This window comes from Pinus tabuliformis, chromosome 9, assembly GCF_031772625.1.
Source record: "Pinus tabuliformis cultivar Carrire ecotype Pingquan chromosome 9, CPIR1, whole genome shotgun sequence".
Classification (NCBI taxonomy): domain Eukaryota; kingdom Viridiplantae; phylum Streptophyta; class Pinopsida; order Pinales; family Pinaceae; genus Pinus; species Pinus tabuliformis.
The window spans coordinates 834,343,641-834,365,150 of record NC_142307.1 but is presented as its reverse complement, the minus strand read 5'-3'; the positions used below and the strand labels follow the sequence as shown (position 1 = coordinate 834,365,150).

The following is a 21,510-nucleotide window of genomic DNA, read 5'->3' as shown; positions in this document are numbered from 1 at the left end:
AGAGCTTTTTTGAATGTGTCCCAAGTCAAGGCCCTTCCATAGCAACGTTGATGCCCCAGCCACCATTGCCATCTTTCATTATCCAAGTACATTTTTCCCATACTCAGCTGAGTCTCATCATCATAGATGTAATCCAATTTGAAATATTTCTCCATTTGTGCTAGCCATTTGGCTGGATGAGAGCCATCAAATTTATACAAGTCCCTCAAATTCTGATCTAGGCCAGCCATCACAAAAAAATTGGCGAAAATTTGAAATGGCCACAATTCCATCAATATTGCTTAGAATCCCTATTATGACTTGTTTTTGGAAATGGAACAACCATTCTGCATCTACCCATGTGATAGAAATCTTGATCCAGGCACTAGAATTTCAGATGATCTGTGCTGCAACTCTCCCGCCGTCACCAAAATTTCTGCAAAAAAGAGCTGATTTTAAATCAGCGATATCTCCCTCATCTAGACTCCGATTCGACTGATTTTTTTTTTTAATCGGGTATTTTTTTTACAAAGAATTCAGATCTGCAATTAGATTTTGTAGATTTTTCCCCAAAATGTACAGATCTGCGTCGCAAACTCGCTGCCTCGAGAAAATGCCTGCAATACCACTAATTTTTAGATCAGCGATATCTCCTTCATCCGAACTCCAATTCGGCCGATTGTTTTTTTGAAATCGGGTATTTTTTCGCAAAGAATCCAGATATGCAATTAGATTTTTCAGATCTTGCACCAAAACTTATATATATGATCTGCAAACTCACTGCCCTCGAAATCCTGCAAAAAAAAAATCTCCACTTTTTTGCCCAAGAAAGTGCTCTGATACCACTTGTTATAGCTCTGATACCACTTGTTATAGCTTTAATTCCACTTGTTATAGATCTAACCCAGAAATATATGATAATATAAATAAAGCCAAGAATAACAAGATAGAAATAAATAGAAATTCTTCTTTATTGATATCAAACTCTTAAGGTAGGGAAACACCATACATTCACTCCTTAAGGAAGGAGAACACTCCACAAGCCATATACCTATTCATACAATAATCCTTGACATTCCTCCATGTGGAGTCTCTAGCCTCTATATAGGCCTCATACATACAATATCATGGATCATTACCATGGTTCCGTCATACCATCGAACTAATACCATGGGCCCATTACATTATTACTAACTACTTGTGGTCCCTTACATGATATGGGTTAACCACCTTATTTATTACTATGGCCCATCCCATTATTACATTATTGCCTTGGGTACCTCCCTTTGTGCCCCATATTATCCCCTCTAGGTATATAACATTAACCCTATTAGTCCATAGGGAAAGCTTCAACTGTGAATCCAAGTTCTTCTGATTTTCTGCTTTGTCTTCTTGAGAATCCTTACTAAGGTTTTATTAGAGGATTCAACCAATCGATTTCCCTATGGGTATAGGTAGTGGAATGGCCTACTATAATTTTGTACCTTTGGAAAAAAATCAATAAATTTGACTGACTTGAATGCCTGAGCATTTTCAGTGACAATTTTCTTTGGGCAACCAAACATGGCAAGGATGTTTTCCTCCAAAAGCTTGATGACTACTGCATCAATTGTATTTCTATCTAGGGTAGCTTCCACCCACTTAGAGAAGTAATCGTTGGTTGTGAGTATCCACTTGTGATGGCCACTGGAAGGTGGATGTATTTCTCCAATAAAGTATAACCCCCACTGCCTGAAGGGTAATTCTACAAAAATAGGGATTAAAGTAAGGGGGACCGAATTCTAATTTTCTGCAAACATTTGACATTTCTCGCAGGCTCGAACATAGGCATTCACTTCACCAAACAACTTAGGCCAATAAAAGTCTGCCTTGATAATTTTGTGGGTTGTAGCCCTCCAACTATAATGTCCTCCACAGACACAGTTATGGAACTCATCAATCACTTTATGGATCTCTTCTTCAACTAGACATAAGAGAAAAATCCCCACTAGGTATTTCTGGGCTTGCAACCTCAAAGCCCTGTATTTAGCTTTATCAAATTTGACTGGAATCTTGTGAAAAAGGTAAGTAATGAATAATATTCTTATAGCAGTGGGACACAATTTATTTCATCTAGATTTTTTGAGTTGGGGTCTTAGTTCTTTGTTGTTCCTCCTCTTTCCACTTCCTCCATCATTTCCTATCAGTCAATTTATTCCCAAAGCTCGATAATTTGCGTTAGACAAAATTTTAGTGAGCCCCTACCCTTTGATCAACTTGGTGGGTTTGATATCCATGTCATATTCTTGTATTTTAGCAATCCACTTGCCTCTATTTCCTTCACTATTTCCCTGCATAAGGATATCTTTTACTCCAACTGTAGGAACATAGGTTGTTATACTTGATTGTAGGACATAGATTCTGAAAGATTTCAGGGCTTTGGCTAAAGCATAGGCCTACTTCTCAAAAATATTATATTTTAGCTCAACATCTTGTAACACTTGGATGAAGAATGTGATTGGTTGCTCATGTCCTTCATTATTTTTCCACAACCAGACAACATATTTTTTATGGTTTTCAGTATGATATTTAGGGTGGTTTTCCATCTTTTCAATCTCTTCTTGTAATATGTATACATTGACTAGTTTGGAGGCATTTTGAATAAGTGCTTGGCTTGATAATAATTGGTTCCACATCTTTGTATTTTAATGATGCTTGATTGATTTGGAATAGGATATAATTCTTGCTCAAGCAATTAGTAATAAGTTATTAGCACTTAGCTATCTAATATAATTAGTGATTGAATGTTGGTAGACATTGGTATGTTAACATAGGATAGTTTTGAATGAAATTTTATTTTAAGTGTTTTCATTTACACACCTTGCTCTTCACTTCAATATTTTGTTTTCAAGAACTTAGTTTAAGAACTAGAACCATTTATCTTTTAGATGTAACCTACATTAAGTACTTGAATTATTTCATTAGGAACTGTCAAATATAGTACTCTAGAGCTAACCCAAGAGGTATATGATAAAGGCTAGATACATATGCGTAAAGTTTACGCTATGCACTTTTCATTCCATCCTTCCAAATTTGTTTTGTATTCTCAATTATATTAGATTAGAGCTCTCATCCTACATGTATTTTTCGAGCACCTCTAAGTCCATGAGCCATGATTCGATAATTTAATGTTGTATATTTAAAATATATATTTTGATCAACACTAAGGGTTTATAATATGGATTTAATATATTAAACATAGGGTTATATCTATTTTAGAGTTTATAATTACAACCTTAGGATTTATAATATTGGATTTTATAATGTTAAGGTTGTATAATATTAATATATTAATCTTAGGGTTTATAATATTAATTTGAGGGTTTATAATAATAATCTTATGATTCATTATATTGGGTTTTATAATGTTAGGGTTTTGTATTAGGGTTTAATATTGTGACATTGGAATGGTATTAAAATCTATCTGTCATCGTATTTTTATAAACATCATCTAAATGTGATAATCAATCTAAAACTCTTTGTCTCAATGTTACATTACATTGTGTTTTATTGAACTTTGCATTACCACAATACAAATTTGAGGTTTAGTATTAGCGTTTTTAATATTACGTTTACAATATTAGGGTTTAATAATGGGTTTACAATTTATAATAGTGGGGTGACAATATTAGGATTTATCATATTAATCTTAGGGTTTATTATATTCGACTTTATAATGTTAATATTTTATATTAGAATTTAATACTATGACATTGAAATGGTACAAAACTATATTCAAATTAATAAGACATTAATAATATAGTAATATACACATTAATATAACATTAATGACACATTAATAATATATTAGCCTACACATTTATAAAGTTTTAACTATAACTTAATCGATAAACTAATATATTAAATATGGTTAACTATTGTTGACATTGTCAAATATAGTCAACGTTGGCATCATAGTCAACAATAGTTAACATAACTATCATGATCAACCATACTTACCTCGAGAATCATTGTCTATCTATAAGTGACCCATAGTGAACCACAATGAATGGTCATGGTTCATAATGGAGGCTTATGTGGATGGCTAGGGTTAACAATATTAATCGTGGGGTTTATAATATTAATCCTATGGTTTATAATCATAGGGTTTAATATATTAAACTTAGGTTTTATAATAATAATCTTATGGTTTATTATATTGGGTTTTATAATGTTAGGGTGTTGTATCAAGGTTTGATATTGTGACATTGGAATGGCACAAAAATATATCCAATGTCACATTGTGACAACGATGTCTCAATGCGATAAACAACGTAACAATCATTATTGCATTGCTACATTTCATCACAATTTATTTAACATCATATTGCGACATTACAAAATTGGAGTTTAATTTAGGGTTTATAATATTATGGTTTTTAATAGTGGGTTTCTAATATTAGGGTTTTATTGTGTGTTTATAATATATAATAGTGGGGTTTAATATTAGGGTTTATAATATTAATCTTAGGGTTTATTATAATGGGTTTTATAATGCTATACTTTTATACTAGGGTTTAATACTGTGAAATTTGAATGGTACATAATTCTATCCAACATTGCATTGTGACAAAATTGTTTCAATGCGACAATCAATATGGCATTCATTGTCGCAATGCTATATTACAGTTTGATTTATTCAATGTTACATTGTTATGTTACAAAACCAAGGTTTAATATTAAGTTTATAATATTAACGTTTAATATTGGGTTTATAATTTATAATAAGAGGGCTTATAAAACTAAGTTTTAATATTAGGGTTCAAAATATTAGTCTTAGGGTTTATAATATTAATCGTAGATCTTAATATTAATCCATTGGTTTTATAATAGTAATCCCTTGGGTTTATAATATTGATAATTCATGTCTCGATGTAACAATCGAGCCAACAATCATTGTCACAATGTTAAATTACATTGCAATTTATTCAATATCACATTGGGATATTACAAAATTGGCGTTTAATATTAGCCCTTTTAATATTGAGTATATTAGGGTTTAATATTGGGTTTATAATTTATAATAGGGGTTTAATGTTATGGTTTATTATAATGGGTTTTATAATGTTAGAATTTTATATTAGGGTTTAATTCTCATGATGATGGAATGGTACAAAAAACTATCCAACGTCGTATTGTGACAAACATTGTTTAAATACGATAAACGATCTCACAATTATTGTCGCAATGTTACATTACATTACAATTTATCCAACGTTGCATTGTTATAGTACAAAACTTGGGTCTAATATTAGGTTTATAATATTAGGGAATTTTAATATTGGGTTTATGTTATTATGATTTAATATTGGGCTTTTAATTTATAAGATAAGGTTTTAATTGTTGATATTGCAACAAGGTGATGGAGCTTAGTGAAAAGAGTCGCCTTCACTAAGTGGGCCCACAGGCAAATTATGGCGCAAGTTCTATTTTTTATTACAGTGTGGATGATCACAGTGTGGATGATCACAGTGTGGGTGACCACAATATGAGTGATCACAGTGTGGGTGACCACAGCGTGAGTGATCACAGTATGAGTGATCAAAATCTATTTTTAGACTGGCTGTCAAAAATAGAAAAGTCAAATATTATTGTCTCATAATAATAATTGGACTATAAACTTGATCTTATTCTCTTGGAGCACTTCAAGATGAGCTACGGATGTGGTACATGCAGATCCCAGAAGGAAATACGTGGTTACCTATGGGATGACTAATATTTGCATGCAGGACTTCAGTTAGAACTCAAGTGAGTTGAGTTTAGTGGACTGGAGGTGCAGTTGATGGAGTTGTGTTCAGTTTAGCTTTGTTAAACTAGTTGTATTTAGTCTAACTGGCAAATAGACTAGAGATGAGTTGGGTGAATTAGTTATTAATTAATTCACAAGTTATTAACTCATAATGAAACTATAGAACAAATCAGTTAACTCAGTTGCATGTCAGTGGATGTTCAGTTCAGCAGGGACAGGTGTTAGAGGATCAAATTGCTATCAGTTGTGACTATAGTTGTGCATGATGATTTGCACAATCAGAGGGATTGAGTATGCCAATGAATTGGCCAATATCAAGAATTGTAGCTTGTGCTCACGTCCAACACAGTGTGAGTGATTCTTTGCAGGTGAAATACGAGTTTGGTAAACCATTCTCATCAGTTCTTGAGCAGGTATTGAGCTGGAGAGGCAGGCAAGCAGTGGAATAGATTTGGAGATCAGATTTGAGCTGTATTGTGTGTAACAGGTGGAGCTAGTACTGGATTGCTTGTGATAAGCATTGTACTTTGTAATGTTACATGTTCTCAATCATTAATATACAGATAGTGTGGGGTTTTTAGCGAGATGCTTTCCCCGGGTTACATACTGTGTTAATGTGTGAATGCTCTTGATGTTTTATTGTTATTGATGATGCTATATTGATGATCAACGTAGAGGAGCTTATGTATTGTGTATGTATTCCACAATAGTACATGATCAAGATAATCTCCATTGAATATGTGTTAAATTATTCAAAATTTCTACATGGTATCAGAGCTAGATGATTTGTAGAAAAAAATTCTACATGGTATCAGAGCTGTTGATCATCAGATCTACTATTCAGGAAGTGTTTACATTCTATTTCTTCAGGCAGAGTCTGTAATCGGGCCAGGTAGCCTCTGGATTCATCCTTCCTTTGGAAGGTGAGATATCCGGTTAATGCCCATACAGTCAATCTCTGTACGAGAAATATTGTGTTCTCACGAATCTTAGATCTGAGGCGGTTGAGTTGGTTGCTGGTGGAATTCGAATTTGCAGCAGTGTTTTCTTGGTGACAACGCAGCAATGTCTTTCAACGGATTGCGATTGGAGTATGCTCTTGAGGGCAATTCAAGCTATATTGCATGGAAGGACAGGATGGAGGCAGTATTGGATGATAACGGGCTGAAGGAGTTCATAGATACAGATATCCCAAAGCCTACTGATGCTACTAAGGCGGAAGTTTGGCAAAAGAAGACCGCAAAATGTCGAAGGATTCTGTTGGAGGGCGTGAAGGATCACATTATGTCTAGCCTCCATGGAAAGGCTACTCCATATTTGATGTGGAAATCATTAACATAATTATTCCAAAGCAAGAGCGATCAGAGGAAGCTGGCGCTCAAAGATAAACTCAAAAACATCAAATGCGAGAAGGGTGACAGTATTCCCAAGTATCTCACGAAGTTCACTCAGTGTCGAGATGAGCTGGGAAGTGTGGGGGTTACTGTCGATGATGAGGACTTGGTGAGCTTAGCTCTCCTTGGACTTCCGAAGAGTTGGCATTCCTATCAGGACTATGTCAATGGTTGGGAGAAATTGCCAGGATGGGAAAGACTATGGTCAGATCTTGTGCAGGAGGAGATCAGGCGGAGTATGAGGGATGGATCTTCGTCAAAGGGAGCTGATGAAGAGAATTATGCTTTGGCTGCCAAAGCAAAGAAAGGGAAGAGCAAGAAAGCTTCTTAGTCTGGTGCGAAAGGCAAGAAGCAGGATATGTCCAAGGTGAAGTGTTTTCACTATCACCAGCACGGACACTATGCCACTAATTGTCCACAGAAGAAGAAGAACAAGCAGGGTGTTGGATCTTCAGCAGGAGAGGCTCTAGCCTCACAGTTTGAGCTTGATTTTTCATTGATCGCATGCTTGGTTTCAAGTGTGATGGGATCGGTGTGGTTCTTGGACAGTGGTGCGTCTTTTCACATGACGGGAGATAGAGATTTGTTCTCTGATCTGGAGGACAAAGATCTTGGAGTGCACATCGAGATGGGTGATGATGGTAGATACAATGCGACCGATATCAGTACCATTTCCTTTGAGAGGGAGTCTGGTAAACCCTTCGTATTGAAGGAAGTCATGCATGTTCCAGGATTGAAGAAGAATCTTATCTCAGTGGCAATGTTAGAAGACAAGGGGTATGATGTTGTTTTCAGCGAGGGAAAGGCTTTCCTGCGCAGCAAGACAACTGGTGAGACCCGGAAGATAGGGGTTCGAGTGAGGAACCTTTATCAGTTGCATGTAGATGGATGCGCAGCAATGGCGGGCAAGGCAGAAGGATTGGTGAGCTGGGATGATGGCGAGTTGTGGCACAGGAGATTGGGTTACCTTCACCATGGAGCCTTGAAGATACTGCAGCAGATCACTACAGGGCTTCCTAAAGGCACACATGCGCAGTCAGATCAATGCAAGGGGTGTACTTTGGGGAAGTTTGTGAAAGCCACCTTTCACGAGAAGGATAGTCACGCCACGACGATCCTTGAGAGAATTCACACAGACGTGTGTGGACCTTTCTCAGTTGCTTTGACAGCAAAACACATGTATTATGTGATTTTTGTTGATGATTTCTCTCGTAAGTGCTGGATCTTCTTCATGCAAAAGAAGAGCGAGACATATTCAAAGTTCTGTGAATTCAAAGCACTGGTCGAGAAGGAGTAGGGGAAGAAGGTGAAGGCTCTTAGGAGCGATAATGGTGGTGAATACATCTCAGACGAGTTCAAGGATTTCTGCAAGGCAGAAGGGATTCTAAGAGAGCTCATAGCTCCCCATAACCCACGACAGAACGGGGTAGCTGAGCGGAAGAACAGAACGATTGTGGGTGCTGCACGGGCAATGTTGCATGATCAGGGCCTACCCCTTCACTTATGGGTGGAAGCATGCAATACAGTAGTTTATGTGTAGAACCATTGTCCTCATAGGATACTTGGCATGAGTACACCCGAGGAGACTTATTCTGGTAAGAAGCCTGATATTTCTCATTTGAGGATTTTTGGTGCTAACGTTTACATGCATGTGACGAAGGATGCCAGGAAGAAGTTGGAGCCGACCGCAGAGGTTGGGATATTTGTGGGGTGCACTGATATGCCCCACAACTATCGTGTGTATTTTCCTGACAGTGGTAAAACTGTCGTGTGACGGGATATAAAATTTCAGGAGGAGAAAGCCATGAAGTGTTTGCTTGAGAGGGAGCTACACTTGCATGCAGATGAGGAGCTATTAGTTCCTAAGGATGAGCTTCAGGATGTGGATCAGCCACAGGACGAGGTTCATGGAGTGGAAGAGACCACTCATGCAGCGCCAACCATCAGAGGGCGAAAGCGCTTGACAGAAGCTGAGCGACTGGCTCAAGATGCAGAGAAAGTTGTAGGACCACCTACAGCCCAACGTAGGCAGAGACAGTCACCTGATCGGTACACTGGATACATGGCTCTTATGAGCAAGTGTGTTGTGACTGAGCCATCCTCTTTCGAGGAAGCTGTGGAGGATCCGCATGGGTAGACGTCATGGTGGAAGAGTATGATTCTATTGTCAGAAATAGTGCATGGGAGATTGCTCCTAGACCAGAAGGGAAATCAGTGGTGGGTTCGAGATGGATCTACAAAGTTAAGCAGGCAACTGACGGGAGTGTGGAGAAGTACAAGGCAAGATTTGTTGCCCAAGGCTTTTCACAGATAGAGGGGATCGATTATGAGGAGACCTTTGCACCTGTCGCAAGGTATTCTTCCATACAGACGATTCTTGCTCTCTCAGAGCAGATGGGATGGCACATTCATCAGATGGATGTGAAGACTGCGTTCCTCAACGGAGTCATTGAGGAGGAGGTGTACATTGAGCAACTCGAACGCTTTGAGGTCTTCAGCAGCGAGTCGCATGTGTGCAGGCTCAAGAGAGCACTGTATGGATTGAAGCAAGCACCACGTGCTTGGTACACACGGATAGACAACTATTTCACAAGACTTGGATTCTCCAAGAGCGAGGCGGATCCTAACCTATACCAGATTGTGGTGGAGGGTAAGTTGCTTATCATTGTACTGTATGTTGATGATTTGATTCTAATGGGTGATGAGTTGTTGATACTGTCATGCAAGAAGGATCTTGCTACAGAGTTTGAGATGAAGGATTTGGGCCTCCTTCACTATTTCCTAGGATTGGAAATATGGCAACGCAGTGGTGGACTGTTTGTTTCTCAGGGCAAGTATGCTCGGGAGATACTGGAGAAGTTCAACATGCATGGCTGCAAGCCTGTTGATACTCCTCTTCTTGCAGGTTGGAGGAAGGAGGATTCCACTGTTTATCGACAGTTGTTGGGGTCGCTGATGTATTTGGTTAATACACGACCTGATATATGCTATGCAGTTAACCAACTTTCACAAGCTATGGTTAAGCCTACCAATCTCTTCTGGAAGGTGGGCAAGCATGTATTGCGCTACTTGAGAGGCACATCGGGATATGGATATTGGTACAGACAGGAGGATGCAGATTGGGCAGGGAGCTCAATAAACGACATCAGGTACTATCATATCAGAGATTGTGTGCAACGGAGGATCATGTTGCTTTCATACATTCCAATGGAGGATCAGGATGCTGATATTCTGACGAAGGCTCTCACCAGGAGCAAATTCGAGTACCACCGAAGCAGGATAGGGGTTGCTGATAATTCATATCTTGTCAAGAGGGAGTGTTGATATTGCAACAAGATGATGGAGCTTAGTGAAAAGAGTCGCCTTCACTAAGTGGGCCCGCAGGCAAATTATGGCGCAAGTTCTATTTTTGATCACAGTGTGGATGATCACAGTGTGGGTGACCACAGTATGAGTGATCATAGTGTGGGTGACCACAGTGTGAGTGATCACCATATGAGTGATCAAAGTCTACTTTTAGACTGGCTGTCAAAAATAGAAAAGTCAAATATTATTGTCTCATAATAATATTTGGACTATAAACTTGATCTTATTCTCTTGGAGCACTTCAGGATGAGCTACGGATGTGGTACATGCAGATCCCAGAAGGAAATACGTGGTTACCTATGGGATGACTAATATTTGCATGCAGGACTTCAGTTAGAACTCAAGTGAGTTGAGTTTAGTGGACTGGAGGTGCAGTTGATGGAGTTGTGATCAGTTTAGCTTTGTTAAACTGGTTGTATTTAGTTTAACTGGCAAATAGACTAGAGATGAGTTGGGTGAATTAGTTATTAATTAATTCACAAGTTATTAACTCATAATGCAACTATAGAATACATCAGTTAACTCAGTTTCATGTCAGTGCATGTTCAGTTCAGTAGGGACAGGTGTTAGAGGATCAGATTGCTATCAGTTGTGACTATAGCTGTGCATGATGATTTGCACAATCAGAGGGATTGAGTATGCCAATGAATTGGCCAATATCAAGAATTGTAGCTTGTGCTCACGTCCAACACAGTGTGAGTGATTCTTTGTAGGTGAAATACGAGTTTCATAAACCATTCTCATCAGTTCTTGAGCAGGTATTGAGCTGGAGAGGCATGCAAGCAGTGGAATAGATTTGGACATCAGATCTGAGCTGTATTGTGTGTAACAGGTGGAACTGGTACTGGATTGCTTGTGATAAGCATTGTACTTTGTAATGTTACATGTTCTCAATCATTAATATACAGATAGTGTGGGGTTTTTAGCGAGATGCTTTCCCCGAGTTACATACTGTGTTAATGTGTGAATGCTCTTGATGTGTTATTGTTATTGATGCTGCTATATTGATGATCAACGTAGAGGAGCTTATGTATTGTGTATGTATTCCGCAATAGTACATGATCAGGATAATCTCAATTGAATATGTGTTAAATTATTCAAAATTTCTACATTAATATTATGTTTTAAAATATTAGTTGTAGGGTTTATAATATTAATCCTAGGTTTAATATTAATCCCTTGGGTTTATAACATTAATCCATTGGATTTATGATATTAATCCCTAATATGTATAATAATATATTAGGGTTTATAATATTAATGTTAGGTTTGATGTATTAATATTAGGTTCTATAATACTAATCCTACATTTTATAATCATTTGGGTTTATAATATTAGTCATAAGGTTTAATATTAATCCCTTAGGTTGATAATTCCTTGAGTTTATAATGTTAATCTTAGGTTTTGTATTCTTAAGGTTTAATAGTAATCCTAGGGTATATAATTTATTCAACGTTGCATTGTTACATTATAAAACTCGGGGCTAATATTAGGTTTTTAAAATTAGGGCTTTTTAATATTGGGTTTATAGTACTATGGTTTGATATTAGGTTTATAATTTATAATATTAGTGTTAATAATATTAGGGTTTAATATTAGTGTTTAAAATGTTAATTTTATGTTTTATAATATTAATCCCCTGGTTTGTAATATTTATAATCCATTGATTTTATTAATTTCTTGGGTGTATAATATCAATAATCTTGTGGGTTTATTAATCACATGAGTTTATAATAATATTAGTCCCTAGGGTTTATAATATTAGTCACTTGGGTTTATAATATTAATAATCCCTTGGGTTTATAATATTAATAGCTAATATGTATAATAATATATTAGGTTTTATATTATTAATCTTAGGTTTGATATATTATTTTTAAGGCTTACATCCCATGGGGTGTTGGATAGATAGTGAAGAGGTGTGATGCTAATACATTCCTAAATGTTAAGTCACTCATTCAATTCCACACCCCATTTGAGTGTTATTCTTAGATATGACCATGATAGAGCCTCACCAATGTAGAACTTACACAAAAATAAAAATAAAAAAATCTTAGGGTGTATCATATTAATCCTAGGTTTTTAATCCCTTGGGCTTATAAAATTAGTTCTATGGTTTAATATTAATCCCAAGGGTCTATTAATGACACATTAATAACATATTAATCTACACATTTAAAAAAATTTAGCTATAAATTAATCTCAAAATTAACACATGTTAAATATGATTGACTATTATTGACATGGTCAACTATAGTCAACATGGGCATCATAGTCAACAATAGCCGACATGAATACCATAGTGAACCATACTTACCTCGGGAAGCATGGTCTATCTATAAATGACCTATAATCAACCGTAGTAGATGACCATGGTTGACCATGGAGGCTTATAATGGAGGGTAAGAGTTAACAATATTAATTGTGGGATTTATAACATTAATCCCAGGGTTTATAATTGTAGGGTTTAATATATTAAATTTAGGATTTATTACATTGGATTTTATAATGTTAGGGCTTCGTATTAGGGTTTAATATTGTGACATTAGAATGGTACAAATATCTATCCAACATTGCATTACGACAATATTGTCTCAATGTGACAATCATTGTTGCAATGTTATATTACATTACAATTTTTTCATAGCATTGCAACATTACAAAATTGAGGTTTAGTATTAGGGTTTTTAATATTGAGTTTATACTACTAAGGTTTAATATTTGGTCTATAATATATAATAATGGGGTTTAATATTGGGATTTATAATATTAATCTTAAGGCTTAATATATTGGGTTTATAATGTTAGAGTTTTATATTAGGGTTTAATATTATTTTTTATATTAAGGTTTAGTATTGTTGGGTTTTATATTAGAGTTTATAATATTAATTCTAGGGTTTAATATTAATAGCTTAGGTTTATAATCCCTTGGGTTTATTATATTAATAATCTCTTCCATGTGTTAATCTCTTGGGTTATAATATTTATCTCAAGAGTTTATAATATTAATCCCTTAAATTTTTTAAATTAATCTCTTAGATTTATTAATCAGGTGAGTTTCTAATATTAATTCCTTGAGTTGATTAATCCCTGCAGTTTATAATATTAACCCTCTATTAAATTTATTAATACTTAGATTTATATAAAGAAGTTAAATTACAAAACCAAGAACCTGACACAATTTGAATGAATTAAAAAACCAAAAATACCATTTCTGTAGAGGAATCCATCTGTCCTTCAAACTGGAATGGCAGTTAAGATTTTAAGAACCCAGAAACACGATCTCTGTGGAAGAATCCATCTGCTCTTCAAAACTGAATGGCAGGTAATGGAATAGTAGATATGAATTTAATGCACAAAACGATAGCCATAATAATTTACGTCGTACTGTCGTAATTGCTTGTCAAAACCCAAAAAGCATAACGGATTTCTGCGAGGCGTCCTTACTGCTTTCCAAAACCCTATCGCTAAGTAGTGGCAGACGTTAAATAAATTATGCTTTCCCAGCTGCAGGTCAACTGGGTATGGAGATTTTTCCTCCTGGTTTATTGCAAAATATGCCATTCCATTCGAGTGAGTACATGAATCGGCAACATGGCTAACAAATCTCTTCAATAATTCATCAGAAAAATCTAGATTCCCGTTTTTCTGCTTGAGCGGTGAGCTCGCTTTAAATTTATATTCACGTTATTCTGCATTAGCGCTGAGCTCAGCGTTAATTAAAACGTTTTTTTTTTTTTTTTTGGGCTGGGACAAGCTTGCCAAAAAGCATGCAGCACCATCGGAACAATGGCTTTTCACGTTTCTTGGGCAGTGGGCTAAACGTTAATTCAAACGCTTTGCTTTGACGATGGATCACTGCCGTTTGGTGAAGGTTGCAGGACAACGTTATCAGACATTAAATTATATTTTTACATCTCTAATTCAACTATCTTATTCTATTTCCTGATTTTCTGAACTTATTCTCTTTATTTGTTTAGTCTCTTTCCTAATTTTCCAAACCTATGCTCTTTCCTTATTTGCCCATTCTCTTTCCTGATTTTCAAAATTTTTAAATCATAGACTATCACTTTGTCAATTCATTCTTATTCCATTCCTGTTCTATGATCTATTTGTCCCATGTCCATTTTATAAATTATAATTTTACATTATCATTTTATAATTGGATTTGTGAAATTTTAATTTTACAATAATCAAAATTAAAAATGGTTTATCAAAGAATAAATGTATATAAGCCTAAATTTATTTAAATTTTTAATTTATAAAAATAAAAATATAATATATATATAAAAAATAAATTTATATTAATTTTATATATAAGTTAACTAATAATTAAATTTGAAACCTATCTCCTTTGAGCAATATATTATTTGTTAACTCAATATTAAATATGAAAAAAATTACAAATCTCCTCACTCACAATAAAATGCATATTAAAATACTTTTACTTTATTTAAAATAATAAAATTAAATGCATTCAAAATTTGACGTTACATGTCAACATATTGTTGAGTTGAGACAAGAAATCACACATTTCTCTTAAGAGTGGAAAATTGCACTATTCAATCTCTTTCTTTAATCAATGGATAAACACATATTCAAGCAAAAAATTACATATTTCTCTCAAAGTTAGAAATTACACCATTCAAATAATGATAAGAAAATTTAAAAATTTAAAAAAAATATATATTTTCAATTATAAGATGCTACTAGATGATTGTGTTGGAATAGTTTTTATACATGATTGTGTTGGGATAGCTTTATGTAGTGTAATTCACTCTTACTGTCCCCACAACTTATAATTTAACAAAAACTAAATCTCACACAAAGACATTAATTAACATATATAAAATTTTGTTTTTAAATATTTTATTAAATAATATCAATTATATTTTTTAGTTTTATTGATTATAGTTTTGTAAATGAAAGGTATAACATTAATATTAATTAATTATGATGGTGTATTTGTAATAAATAATTATTCAATAAATTTATTTTTTATATTATTTTTTTTGTAATTATTTTATTGATATATGTTTATAGGATTTTACCTTTTGATATTTGAATTTAATCATAAATTTAGATTTAATGGTTATATAGTTTGTTTAAATTAATGGTTAACCAATCTTGTAGGAAAATTTATTGTAATTTAAAAACAATTTAACTGCGTAATCTTAATTAAAAAAAAATAGAAGAATTTAACGAAAATAGTTTGAATGGTTCCATACTTCGTTAGAAAAAATTCCAAACTTTCTTCGTTAAGCAAATTTAAACTTTGTGTTTTCCTAAGCTTGCTAGTCATTTGGTCAGATCAGAAGTTGTGTGAACGGCTTCAGGAGGCCGTTGAGCTATATTTATCTTCCATCGATGGACCATTGTCTCCTGTTCTGGATAAGGATGTACTAAATTGACTATATGGTGAGAGTAACACTTGCACTTCCTTGTCGATCTGGATTCACAGGACAGATGGAAAAGACGGTCACACTAATACTTGCAATTAGTTTATCACCAAAAAATTGTTGAGTGTACCTATAAAATGTGAATAAGAGCAGCGAAGGTGGAAAGAAGGATCGAAGGAAAGGAAGGGTGGCGTTGCTTAATCGTGTAGGAGACAATTCGAGAAGAAGCAATATGCAGGAAAGCATTGATAGGCACGAGGAAGTGGGTAGAGAATTGGAGGAAATGACACAGATTGCAGAAAGAGTTCATGGAGAGATTCTGGAGGAAAATGAGAATAGGGGGAGCGAAGGTGGAAAAAACATAGAGGGAAAGGAAGGTGTGTTGCTTAATAATGTAAAAGATGAGTTGAGAAGAGGCTGCAATATGCCTGGAAGTGCTGATAGCGAGGAGAGGGTGACTGGAGAATTGGAGGCAATGACACAGAATGTAGAAAGAGTTGAGCGAGAGATTCTGGAGGATAATATGAATAAGAGGAGCGAAGATGGAAAAATGGGTGAAGGAAAGGAAGCTGAGTTGCTTAATCTCGTAACAGACGAGTTGAAAAGAAACAATATGCCAGGAAGTGATGATATCCAGGAGGATGTGATTAGAGAATTCGAAATAATGACACAGAATGCAGTAAGAGTTCAGCAAGAGACTCTGGAGGCCATCCTGCAACGTAACAGCGGAACTGAGTACTTGAAAAAGTGGGGCATATTAGATGGAAGTACTGATCCAGATCCGGTACAACACTTCAAGTCATGTGTTCCTGTCGTATGTTATAGCGATCTGGAACCATACATACAGAGAATTGCAGATGGGGATACTTCCCCCATTCTAACTGCTGATCCCATCACTGCCTTTTCTCTAACGTATTATTTCATTTCACCTAATTCGTGTTTTATTTTTTTTTCCTTATTGCACTGCACCCTAGCAATGACAGATATTACGGTCTATGTAGTAATTTAACGATCAGCTAAATGGTGTTTCATCTGGTTAATTGCATGAAAATAAAGTGGTATTCAATAGAGAATTATATGAGAATAAAGTGTAAAGTAATATTTAATCTACATGATAAAATGATACTGACACAAGTTATTGTTGATTTAGTGTATGGTGAGTAATACTTGTTTTTAAGCAATAATAGTTGTTTATGAATATATGGTTAGCTGTAAGGTAATAGAGACACTTGTTTATTTTATTATGGTCATTATTTAATATATGAAAGTCTTCCCCACATGAAAGGGTTTTAGAATGCAGATTTTGAGAATATCTTAGATTTCCATAGACAACGGCTAGGTCAAACAATTGGCCTAGCTATTCTCCATAAAATTTCAGGTTCAATCTAATTGCTTTCCGTTGGGATCCAAGATATTTAGAGAATTTGCAATCAGCACAAGTTCAGCAGCAGTAGGGCACATTGTTAGCAATCAGGATAAGCTCATCAGCAGGGCACAATTAGAGTACAATAGTTTATAATCAGACAGTATCCTTGTGCAGGTCAGGGATTCGAGACGGAAAACAGAAACTAGTGCCGTTTAATGACTCTGTGATCGCATCCAAGTTGGAGTACTACCGGATAACACAAGCTTATACTTCTGGGTATTATGTTGTTCCAATTGTTTTACATTTCTAGGGTAAACCCTATAGCGAGCTGTCAAATTAAGGGCACATTCTTTGTATATATTCAAGTTATATGCTTGGTGTATTTTATATATTATTGCCATTTTTCAGGCTGTTTCCTGCACCACAAAGCCAGTCAAGATACCTGCAATTTATCTATGGGAGCAGGCAATTCCGTACCAAAGGGGGGTTGGAGGCTAGCAATGCAAGTGGACTTGGATTAAGGAGTAAGGGATTTAAGACGTACAAGGAGAGTAACCAGTGGCTTGCTTGCAGTCCAGAGGAGGTTGTGTTTGGATTTAATTATGAGCAATCGCTCTACTGCCATCTCTTATGTGGGCTTCTGTACTCACACGAAGTGGTACACCTGACATCATCTTTTGCTTACAGTATTGTGGAAGCTTTTCGGACGTTTGAAAATGTGTGGCAACAGCTTTGCAATGATATCAAGGAAGGAACCCTAAATGAAAAGATCACTGTACCTTCCATGAGGGAGTCTGTCTCAAAAATTTTGAAGCCCAATCCAGAATTAGCACAGAAAATCTATGAAATATGTGAGAAGTTATTGGCCAATAACTGGTATGGAGTTATCCACCAACTTTGGCCCAATATCAAGTACATCGGTTGTATAATTACAGGCTCAATGGAGCCTTATGTCAAAAAACTGAGGCATTATGCCGGGAGCTTGCCAATACTTCCTGGTGGCTATGCGGCTTCTGAAGGGTACTTCGGTGTAAATATTGATCCAGCTAAGACCACCTTCACGGTCGTGCCTAGCACTGCATTTTTTGAATTCATCCCTCAAGATAAGGAAAGCCAGGCAGAACCAGTTGGCCTCACTGAGGTTGAAATTGGCAAAGAGTACGAAGTAATTATTACAACATTTGGAGGTGCGTTCTTAGCTGATCTTCCGATCTATGTATATATTCCAGTTAAATCTATGTATAAAATATATCATTTATCTACTTGTCATGGTTTTTCCTTACATTATGAGTAAATTTCTAATTTCCAAACCTTTATCATAACTTTTGAGGATCCATGGCAATTAATTCCAAGTTTTTAAGATGGATTTTAGTGTGGTGGTTAGTTTACATGATCAATTTCCAACATATTTTAGATAAGTGTGAAAATTAATTCAACACAGATAATTAATCTAAAATTTCCATGATCCATCTATATTTTGAGTGGGCAATTGATTCCAAGTTCTCAATCTTAGTGTGGTGGTTAGCCCACATAATCCATTCCTAAATTACTCCAATACCCTCTCCTCAAATACTACTCTAGGCTCTGATATCAAAATAAAATTTTCTATTACACCAAAACCTGCCAACATTAATAAAATTTCAAACCCTTATTATTAGATTGAAAAAACAATTAATCTAAATGTCTCCGAATAAATCCAACTAAATAAATAGGAAAATACATCCCACAAAAATATCTTAAAATTCCAAACCCTCACATTGAAAAAACAATTAATCTAAAATCCTCAAAATAAATCCAACTAAGTAAATATGAAAATACCTCTCACACGAATACATTAAAATTCCAAACCCTTACCATTAAATTGAAAAAACAATTAATCTAAATTTCTCCGAATGAATCGAACTAAGTAAAAATGAAATACCTCCCATACGAATACCTTATACACTTCATCGTAGCCTTGATGGGAATAATCCACTTTATGGGTTCACAATGTTTGGAACTTGCCATTACAAACTTTAAATGCCAAACAGAAATATTGTTGTTATGAGATGTGTGCCAATTCGGAGATACCAGCATAGTAGTAAATGTAGGGATACACATTTTTTAATCTGATTACTGAATGAATATCCAGAGTATAATGTTTTTTTAAGGTGGTCAACATTTGTAAGCTTTGAGCTCTTTTGAGGGTATATATTTCAATCAGTTTTATCTAGATTTATTACCCAAATTTGTTATTCACAACTTTAAGCAACGTAGTATCCATGTTTCCTAAGTATTATACACCAAACATTAGAATAGAATACTGAATGCTAGGGATATATATACTCTTGAATCTCGAAAATTTCAAGTTCAAGGATGTATATATCAGCATTTATTACTTTGTTAGATGAATGGTTTAAATTCAATGACGTATATCATCACATTTATTACTTAACTGCCAAGTAGATAAGGTTTGCCAGCCAGACCTGTAAGAGCTAATGGGGCTTAAAGTTCACCATTGGAATTCTCAATTGTACCCTTGCCACTCACAGTTCATGGATCAGACCCATTGCTGTCGATCTGGCCCATCATTGCACCATGAAGCCTCTATACATTGAACCCTTTTCTGTGGATTGACTGTTGTGACTGACTGTTATGAGATTTTTTTTGGATAGAAAAGCTGTGAACCACATGCTAGTTAGGTGAGGGATGAGGCGTAGATTTCATTGCCTGTCATATTTTATTTGCATTGCACTTTCAGTCATTCATATAATTATATTTTACGCAATCTCTCTACAGGTCTCTATAGGTACAGGCTGGATGATGTGGTTAAAGTGAACGGTTTTTACAATTCTTCTCCCCGGCTTTCATATGCTTATCCCAAGAACTCAATTCTCTCCTGCATAAACATTGACAAGACGACTGAAAGAGACGTGCAACTAATCGTGAACAAGCCGCCGAGTTGCTGAACAAGGAAACAGACTTGGAGGTGGTGGACTTTACAAGCTACGCAGACCTCTCAAGTGAGCCTGGTCACTATGTAATATTCTGGGAGCTCAGCAGAGACATTGGTGATGCACATGATGAAGTTTTTCAGAAATGCTGTTGCATACTGGACGAGGCTTTGGTCGACGAGTTGTACTTTTGTAACAGAAAGGAGAACAGAATTGGAGCGCTTGAACTTCGCATTGTAGCCAAAGGAACCTTCAGGAAAATTGTGGATCACTCGATGAACTTGGGAGCAGCCGCGAGTCAGTTCAAAACACCCCGCTGCATTAGTTCATCGAACCAGTCGCTACTCAACATTCTTAATAATGGGATTCTTGCTACTTACAAAAGCACTGCGCTGTTTATGTGATGGCTCGTCCCTCTGAGCTCACTGGTAACTTTATGATAATAATGTGAGAGAATACTCGAATAAACAAAGCCACATCACAACGCAGTACACTTATTTCAGTGGGTTACATGTGCCCAAACACTCTACAGATGGTTTTCGTATCCGTTTATTTTTAACTTAATTGATAAGATATCTTCCAAGGAATAATTTTCTTGTTCACTGAACCCATTCATATTTGTGAAGTACACGTTACTGAGATTTTCCAATCTCAATTTCTTGAGAGTCTGGTCACTAGGGATTTACACCTCGTGCATTTTTCACAAATCTTATTTATAAAAACATCGACATTAGTTTTTAACCGATCTTAACTCTTAATTAAGTTTTTCTGCATACTTGCATGCTTATGTCAAAGGCCATTCCAACAATGTTTGAGAGGAAAAGATGAAAAAAGTATTTCACAAAATAGTCATAAGATGTGAGCTAACTATGTTTGAGAGGAAAAGATGAAATAAGTAGTTTCAAAATTATTAAGTATCATGGTGGCTAATAAAACCCAATCGTCTAAGATTAAAATGATACACGTGATACACATTTGTTTTACTTGCATTTAATATTCTTTATCAATTTTGTTATGTTTTATTTAAAAATGAAATAAAATATTTAAAATTTAAAATTTAAATATTATTTTTTATATAACTATTATATATTTTGCAATTATAAACTCTATATATAATATTTACCTCTTTTTAATCCTAGTTGCTCACTTGAAAGTTATTCCTTCCATTCATAGAGCCTTGCATTGGGGCCTTAGAAAAAAGACACAAATTGGCCCATTAGTTTGGGAGATTAGGTCTTCCCAAGTGAGTAGTGGGCTTGGGCTTTCACATTTAAGATCCATTCA

The 21,510-nt window shown here is 35.3% G+C and overlaps 1 pseudogene across 1 annotated transcript; it reads left to right on the top strand.

Annotated features, from left to right (window-relative positions):
• Positions 1–15,962: 15,962 nt before the first annotated feature.
• LOC149151372 (jasmonoyl--L-amino acid synthetase JAR6-like) lies at positions 15,963–20,804 on the top strand (annotated as a pseudogene). The gene is made up of 4 exons (XR_016262686.1): positions 15,963–16,839; positions 17,468–17,569; positions 17,702–18,480; positions 20,072–20,804. The product of XR_016262686.1 is annotated as a jasmonoyl--L-amino acid synthetase JAR6-like (transcript).
• Positions 20,805–21,510: the final 706 nt, after the last annotated feature.